The 7,002-nt window shown below is 47.9% G+C and overlaps 1 long non-coding RNA gene across 1 annotated transcript in view; it reads right to left on the bottom strand.

Annotated features, from left to right (window-relative positions):
• Window positions 1–6,711, bottom strand: part of LOC135568915 (uncharacterized) — a 38,522-nt gene extending 31,811 nt beyond the window's left edge. Inside the window, exon 1 of the long non-coding RNA XR_010462763.1 lies at window positions 6,656–6,711. This is a non-coding gene — a long non-coding RNA (uncharacterized LOC135568915). The remainder of the gene's footprint in view (window positions 1–6,655) is intronic.
• Between the last annotated feature and the right edge of the window lie 291 nt (window positions 6,712–7,002).

The raw sequence follows: 7,002 nt of genomic DNA, 5'->3' as shown, positions 1-7,002 counted from the left end.
CAGACTATTTGCATTGCCAACCCCCCCCCTCTTTTACGTTGCTGCTACTCTCTGTTATTATCTATGCATAGTCACTTTAATAACTCCACCTACATGTACATATCACCTCAATACCGGTGCCCCCCGCACATTGACTCTGTAACACCCTGTATATAGCCTCCACATTGACTCTGTATCGGTACCCCCTGTATATAGCCTCCACATTGACTCTGTACCCGGTACCCCCTGTATATAGCCTCCACATTGACTCTGTACCGGTATTCCCTGTATATAGCCTCCACATTGACTCTGTACCGGTACCTCCTGTATATAGCCTCCACATTGACTCTGTACCGGTACCCCCTGTATATAGCCTCCACATTGACTCTGTACCGGTACTCCCTGTATATAGCCTCCACATTGACTCTGTACCGGTACCCCCTGTATATAGCCTCCACATTGACTCTGTACCGGTACCCCTGTATATAGCCTCCACATTGACTCTGTACCGGTACCACCTGTATATAGTCTCCACATTGACTCTGTACCAGTACCCCCCTGTATATAGCCTCCACATTGACTCTGTACCAGTACCCCCCTGTATATAGCCTCCACATTGACTCTGTACCGGTACCCCCTGTATATAGCCTCCACATTGACTCTGTACCGGTACTCCCTGTATATAGCCTCCACATTGACTCTGTACCGGTACCCCCTGTATATAGCCTCCACATTGACTCTGTACCGGTACCCCCTGTATATAGCCTCCACATTGACTCTGTACCGGTACCACCTGTATATAGTCTCCACATTGACTCTGTACCAGTACCCCCTGTATATAGCCTCCACATTGACTCTGTACCAGTACCCCCTGTATATAGCCTCCACATTGACTCTGTACCGGTACCCCCTGTATATAGTCTCCACATTGACTCTGTACCAGTACCCCCCTGTATATAGCCTCCACATTGACTCTGTACCGTAACACCCTGTATATAGCCTCCACATTGACTCTGTACCGGTACCCCCTGTATATAGTCTCCACATTGACTCTGTACCGTAACACCCTGTATATAGCCTCCACATTGACTCTGTACCGTAACACCCTGTATATAGCCTCCACATTGACTCTGTACCGTTACCCCCTGTATATAGCCTCCACATTGACTCTGTACCGTTACCCCCTGTATATAGCCTCCACATTGACTCTGTACCGGTACCCCCTGTATATAGCCTCCACATTGACTCTGTACCGTTACCCCCTGTATATAGCCTCCACATTGACTCTGTACCGGTACCCCTGTATATAGCCTCCACATTGACTCGGTGAAGGTACCACCTGTATATAGCCTCCACATTGACTCGGTACCGGTACCACCTGTATATAGCCTCCACATTGACTCTGTACCGGTACCACCTGTATCTAGCCTCCACATTGACTCTGTACCGTTACCCCCTGTATATAGCCTCCACATTGACTCTGTACCGTTACCCCTGTATATAGCCTCCACATTGACTCTGTACCGTTACCCCCTGTATATAGCCTCCACATTGACTCTGTACCGTTACCCCCTGTATATAGCCTCCACATTGACTCTGTACCGGTACCCCCTGTATACACCTTCCACATTGACTCTGTACCGGTACATTCTGTATATATGCCCCCCCCCCCCCATGGTACTGTACAGGTCAGGCTACGCTGTGCACCTATGTGTCTATGTTTGTAAACACTGCCTGTCTGAGTGTCTGAGTGTGTGCTGCACACTAATGTTGATCTGACCACATCTTAGCCTGCAGACCCACTGAGAGCCCTGGCTCTGATCTGACCACATCTTAGCCTGCAGACCCACTGAGAGCCCTGGCTCTGATCTGACCACATCTTAGCCTGCAGACCCACTGAGAGCCCTGGCTCTGATCTGACCACATCTTAGCCTGCAGACCCACTGAGAGCCCTGGCTCTGATCTGACCACATCTTAGCCTGCAGACCCACTGAGAGCCCTGGCTCTGATCTGACCACATCTTAGCCTGCAGACCCACTGAGAGCCCTGGCTCTGATCTGACCACATCTTAGCCTGCAGACCCACTGAGAGCCCTGGCTCTGATCTGACCACATCTTAGCCTGCAGACCCACTGAGAGCCCTGGCTCTGATCTGACCACATCTTAGCCTGCAGACCCACTGAGAGCCCTGGCTCTGATCTGACCACATCTTAGCCTGCAGACCCACTGAGAGCCCTGGCTCTGATCTGACCACATCTTAGCCTGCAGACCCACTGAGAGCCCTGGCTCTGATCTGACCACATCTTAGCCTGCAGACCCACTGAGAGCCCTGGCTCTGATCTGACCACATCTTAGCCTGCAGACCCACTGAGAGCCCTGGCTCTGATCTGACCACATCTTAGCCTGCAGACCCACTGAGAGCCCTGGCTCTGATCTGACCACATCTTAGCCTGCAGACCCACTGAGAGCCCTGGCTCTGATCTGACCACATCTTAGCCTGCAGACCCACTGAGAGCCCTGGCTCTGATCTGACCACATCTTAGCCTGCAGACCCACTGAGAGCCCTGGCTCTGATCTGACCACATCTTAGCCTGCAGACCCACTGAGAGCCCTGGCTCTGATCTGACCACATCTTAGCCTGCAGACCCACTGACTCACACTCACAGAAAATGTATGCCCCCCAATGTACTGTACAGGTCAGGCTACGTTGTGCACCTATGTGTCTATGTTTGTATACACTGAGTGTCTGAGTGTCTGCTGCACACTAATGTATGTTAGATGGATAAAAAACAGGGTTCACTAACTTCTTCCAATTCTGAAATAGCTCTTCAAGCTGCCCATTTCATTTACATTTTAAAGATATCTGAAATAATAAACCTTAAAAGAGTTGATTATTTTTTAATTGAGAGTATGAATCATACAGAAGGGCTCTGAGTGATTAGCTGCTGAACCATCTAGTGAAGGACCTGTCAGGCAGATAGATAGTAGGACCTGTCAGGCTGATAGACAGTAGGACCTGTCAGGCAGATAGACAGTAGGACCTGTCAGGCTGATAGATAGTAAGACCTGTCAGGCAGATAGATAGTAGGACCTGTCAGGCTGATAGACAGCAGGACCTGTCAGGCAGATAGACAGTAGGACCTGTCAGGCTGATAGATAGTAAGACCTGTCAGGCAGATAGATAGTAGGACCTGTCAGGCTGATAGACAGTAGGACCTGTCAGGCTGATAGATAGTAGGACCTGTCAGGCTGATAGATAGTAGGACCTGTCAGGCTGATAGATAGTAGGACCTGTCAGGCAGATAGATAGTAGGACCTGTCAGGCACATAGATAGTAAGACCTGTCAGGCTGATAGATAGTAGGACCTGTCAGGCTGATAGATAGTAGGACCTGTCAGGCTGATAGATAGTAGGACCTGTCAGGCAGATAGATAGTAGGACCTGTCAGGCAGATAGATAGTAGGACCTGTCAGGCTGATAGATAGTAGGACCTGTCAGGCTGATAGATAGTAGGACCTGTCAGGCAGATAGATAGTAGGACCTGTCAGGCTGATAGATAGTAGGACCTGTCAGGCTGATAGATAGTAGGACCTGTCAGGCTGATAGATAGTAGGACCTGTCAGGCAGATAGATAGTAGGACCTGTCAGGCTGATAGATAGTAGGACCTGTCAGGCTGATAGATAGTAGGACCTGTCAGGCAGATAGATAGTAGGACCTGTCAGGCACATAGATAGTAAGACCTGTCAGGCTGATAGATAGTAGGACCTGTCAGGCTGATAGATAGTAGGACCTGTCAGGCTGATAGATAGTAGGACCTGTCAGGCTGATAGATAGTAGGACCTGTATTTAAGGCATCATCTAGTGAAGGACCTGTCAGGCTGATAGATAGTAGGACCTGTCAGGCTGATAGATAGTATTTAAGGCATCATCTAGTGAAGGACCTGTCAGGCTGATAGATAGTAGGACCTGTCAGGCTGATAGATAGTATTTAAGGCATCATCTAGTGAAGGACCTGTCAGGCTGATAGATAGTAGGACCTGTCAGGCTGATAGATAGTATTTAAGGCATGATCTAGTGAAGGACCTGTCAGGCAGATAGATAGTAGGACCTGTCAGGCTGATAGATAGTAGGACCTGTCAGGCAGATAGATAGTAGGACCTGTATTTAAGACATCATCTAGTGAAGGACCTGTCAGGCTGATAGACAGTATTTAAGGCATCGTCTAGAGAAGGACCTGTCAGGCTGATAGACAGTATTTAAGGCATCATCTAGTGAAGGACCTGTCAGGCAGATAGACAGTACTTAAGGCATCGTCTAGAGAAGGACCTGTCAGGCAGATAGACAGTACTTAAGGCATCGTCTAGAGAAGGACCTGTCAGGCTGATAGACGGTACTTAAGGCTCCATTTATAAAACCAGTGATTAAAGTGATTAAAAGATGGAGTGGCCTGCCCTACTGCATGTCTGTCCCGTCCGTGAATTCTATCTAAGAACTATTGTAGGGAGGAACAGATGGCCTAGGAGCAGACACAGTGTGAGTTCAGACTGGCACCCAATTCCCTACTGTATATAGTAGGACTACTTTAGACCAATAGTCAATGAGGCTGAGAGAGGAGAGGAGAGTTTCACTAGCAGCTTCATTTAAGCATCTCTAGAGAGCCTAAATCAAGTCCTTCATTCTACCAGACACTCCGGAGTGGACTAGTCTTATCTATTCAGATTGGTGTTGTCACCATTCCAGTGTCACCATTCCAATGTCACCATTCCAGTGTGACCATTCCAGTGTGACCATTCCAGTGTCACCATTCCAGTGTCACCATTCCAATGTCACCATTTCAGTGTCACCATTCCAGTGTCACCATTCCAGTGTCACCATTCCAGTGTCACCATTCCAATGTCACCATTCCAGTGTCACCATTCCAGTGTCACCATTCCAATGTCACCCTTCCAGTGTCACCATTCCAGTGTCACCATTCCAGTGTCACCATTCCAGTGTCACCATTCCACCATACTAGAAGTTCCTCGGCAAAAAAAGAAAACACGAAACAGACTCAAATCTGTGCTCTAAAATCTACTTTTGTAAAAATAAAAAATACTGTGTGCTATAGCTTGCAAAAATAAATGAAATGTGACTCTGGGTGACAAGATAAGGAAGGCTGTTTTGTCCAACATTAAGAAGGTTAATTCCTTGAGACATTTAGACCGCTTCCTGTTTCGTTTCCTTTGCTTCCTGGTATCGTGACAACACTAATTCAGGTAGTTACTGCCTTCACGCTGACTGAATGGGAGACCTTCTCCCCTGTTCATAATGTCTTTTTCTGTTAATGCCATTCTTTTATTAACGTATTGCCTTTATTCAACCTGGTAAGCCAATGGGAAGACATGCCCTTTGACGACCTGAGATCGCTCGGCCTACCAGCTTCCTGCTGAAAAGAAAATACTTGAACCTCTAGCTGAATTCAATAGGGCCATTGATGTGACAAGGCATTAAGTAGGAAAGACTTCACACTTTGTTCAGGCGGATTGACGCAGTGAATGAAATGTCATTTCCAAGCCTCGACTAATAGCAATAACAGTCATGTAGTTACGGCTTCCAATCATTTCAAATCACCTTGCACTTTGGTTCCCGGGAAGAAAAGGCAGCTATTGGAGGAACTTGGAGAAACAACTCAGAGTGTGATGGCTGCCCCTGAAGTAAACCCTGCCAGCTCAGAGTGTGATGGCTGCCCCTGAAGTAAACCCTGCCAGCTCAGAGTGTGATGGCTGCCCCTGAAGTAAACCCTGCCAGCTCAGAGTGTGATGGCTGCCCCTGAAGTAAACCCTGCCAGCTCAGAGTGTGATGGCTGCCCCTGAAGTAAACCCTGCCAGCTCAGAGTGTGATGGCTGCCCCTGAAGTAAACCCTGCCAGACTCAGAGTGTGATGGCTGCCCCTGAAGTAAACCCTGCCAGACTCAGAGTGTGATGGCTGCCCCTGAAGTAACCCTGCCAGACTCAGAGTGTGATGGCTGCCCCTGAAGTAAACCCTGCCAGACTCAGAGTGTGATGGCTGCCCCTGAAGTAAACCCTGCCAGACTCAGAGTGTGATGGCTGCCCCTGAAGTAAACCCTGCCAGACTCAGAGTAAACTGGCTTGAAAGACTCTTTTATTTCACGCAGAACAACAATAAAAACAACAAATCCTATATGGAAATAAATAACCATTTTGCTGTATGTCTGTTCCATTGTTAACTTTTGCCGTAGATATTCTCCTGTCTGAGAGAGCTACCGCTCAACTCCAGCCACTTTAATAATGGGAATTGATGGGAAATGATGTAAAATATATCACTAGCCACTTTAAACAATGCTACCTTATATAATGTTACTTACCCTACATTATTCATCTCATATGTATACGTATATACTGTACTCTATATCATCTACTGCATCTTTATGTAATACATGTATCACTAGCCACTTTAACTATGCCACTTTGTTTACATACTCATCTCATATGTATATACTGCACTCAATACCATCTACTGTATGCTGCCCTGTACCATCACTCATTCATATATCTTTATGTACATATTCTTTATCCCCTTACACTGTGTATAAGACAATAGATGATTTGATTTAGATTTGTAGCTCTAATAGGAGCTGACAGAGGAGACACAAACACAGTCGTATTGAAAAGGTTACCTGACTGAGCCCAGACACCTCCCCCTGCTGCAGCGGCTCGGCGATGGAGGGAGTGATTGAATAGGTTACCTGACTGAGCCCAGACACCTCCCCCTGCTGCAGCGGCTCGGCGATGGAGGGAGTGATTGAATAGGTTACCTGACTGAGCCCAGACACCTCCCCCTGCTGCAGCGGCTCGGCGATGGAGGGAGTGATTGAATAGGTTACCTGACTGAGCCCAGACACCTCCCCTGCTGCAGCGGCTCGGCGATGGAGGGAGTGATTGAATAGGTTACCTGACTGAGCCCAGACACCTCCCCTGCTGCAGCGGCTCGGCGATGGAGGGAGTGATTGAATAGGTTACCTGA

This window comes from Oncorhynchus nerka, unplaced genomic scaffold, assembly GCF_034236695.1.
Source record: "Oncorhynchus nerka isolate Pitt River unplaced genomic scaffold, Oner_Uvic_2.0 unplaced_scaffold_1336, whole genome shotgun sequence".
Taxonomy (NCBI): domain Eukaryota; kingdom Metazoa; phylum Chordata; class Actinopteri; order Salmoniformes; family Salmonidae; genus Oncorhynchus; species Oncorhynchus nerka.
The sequence above is the reverse complement of the archived record's forward strand: the minus strand, read 5'-3'. Positions and strand labels throughout refer to the sequence as shown.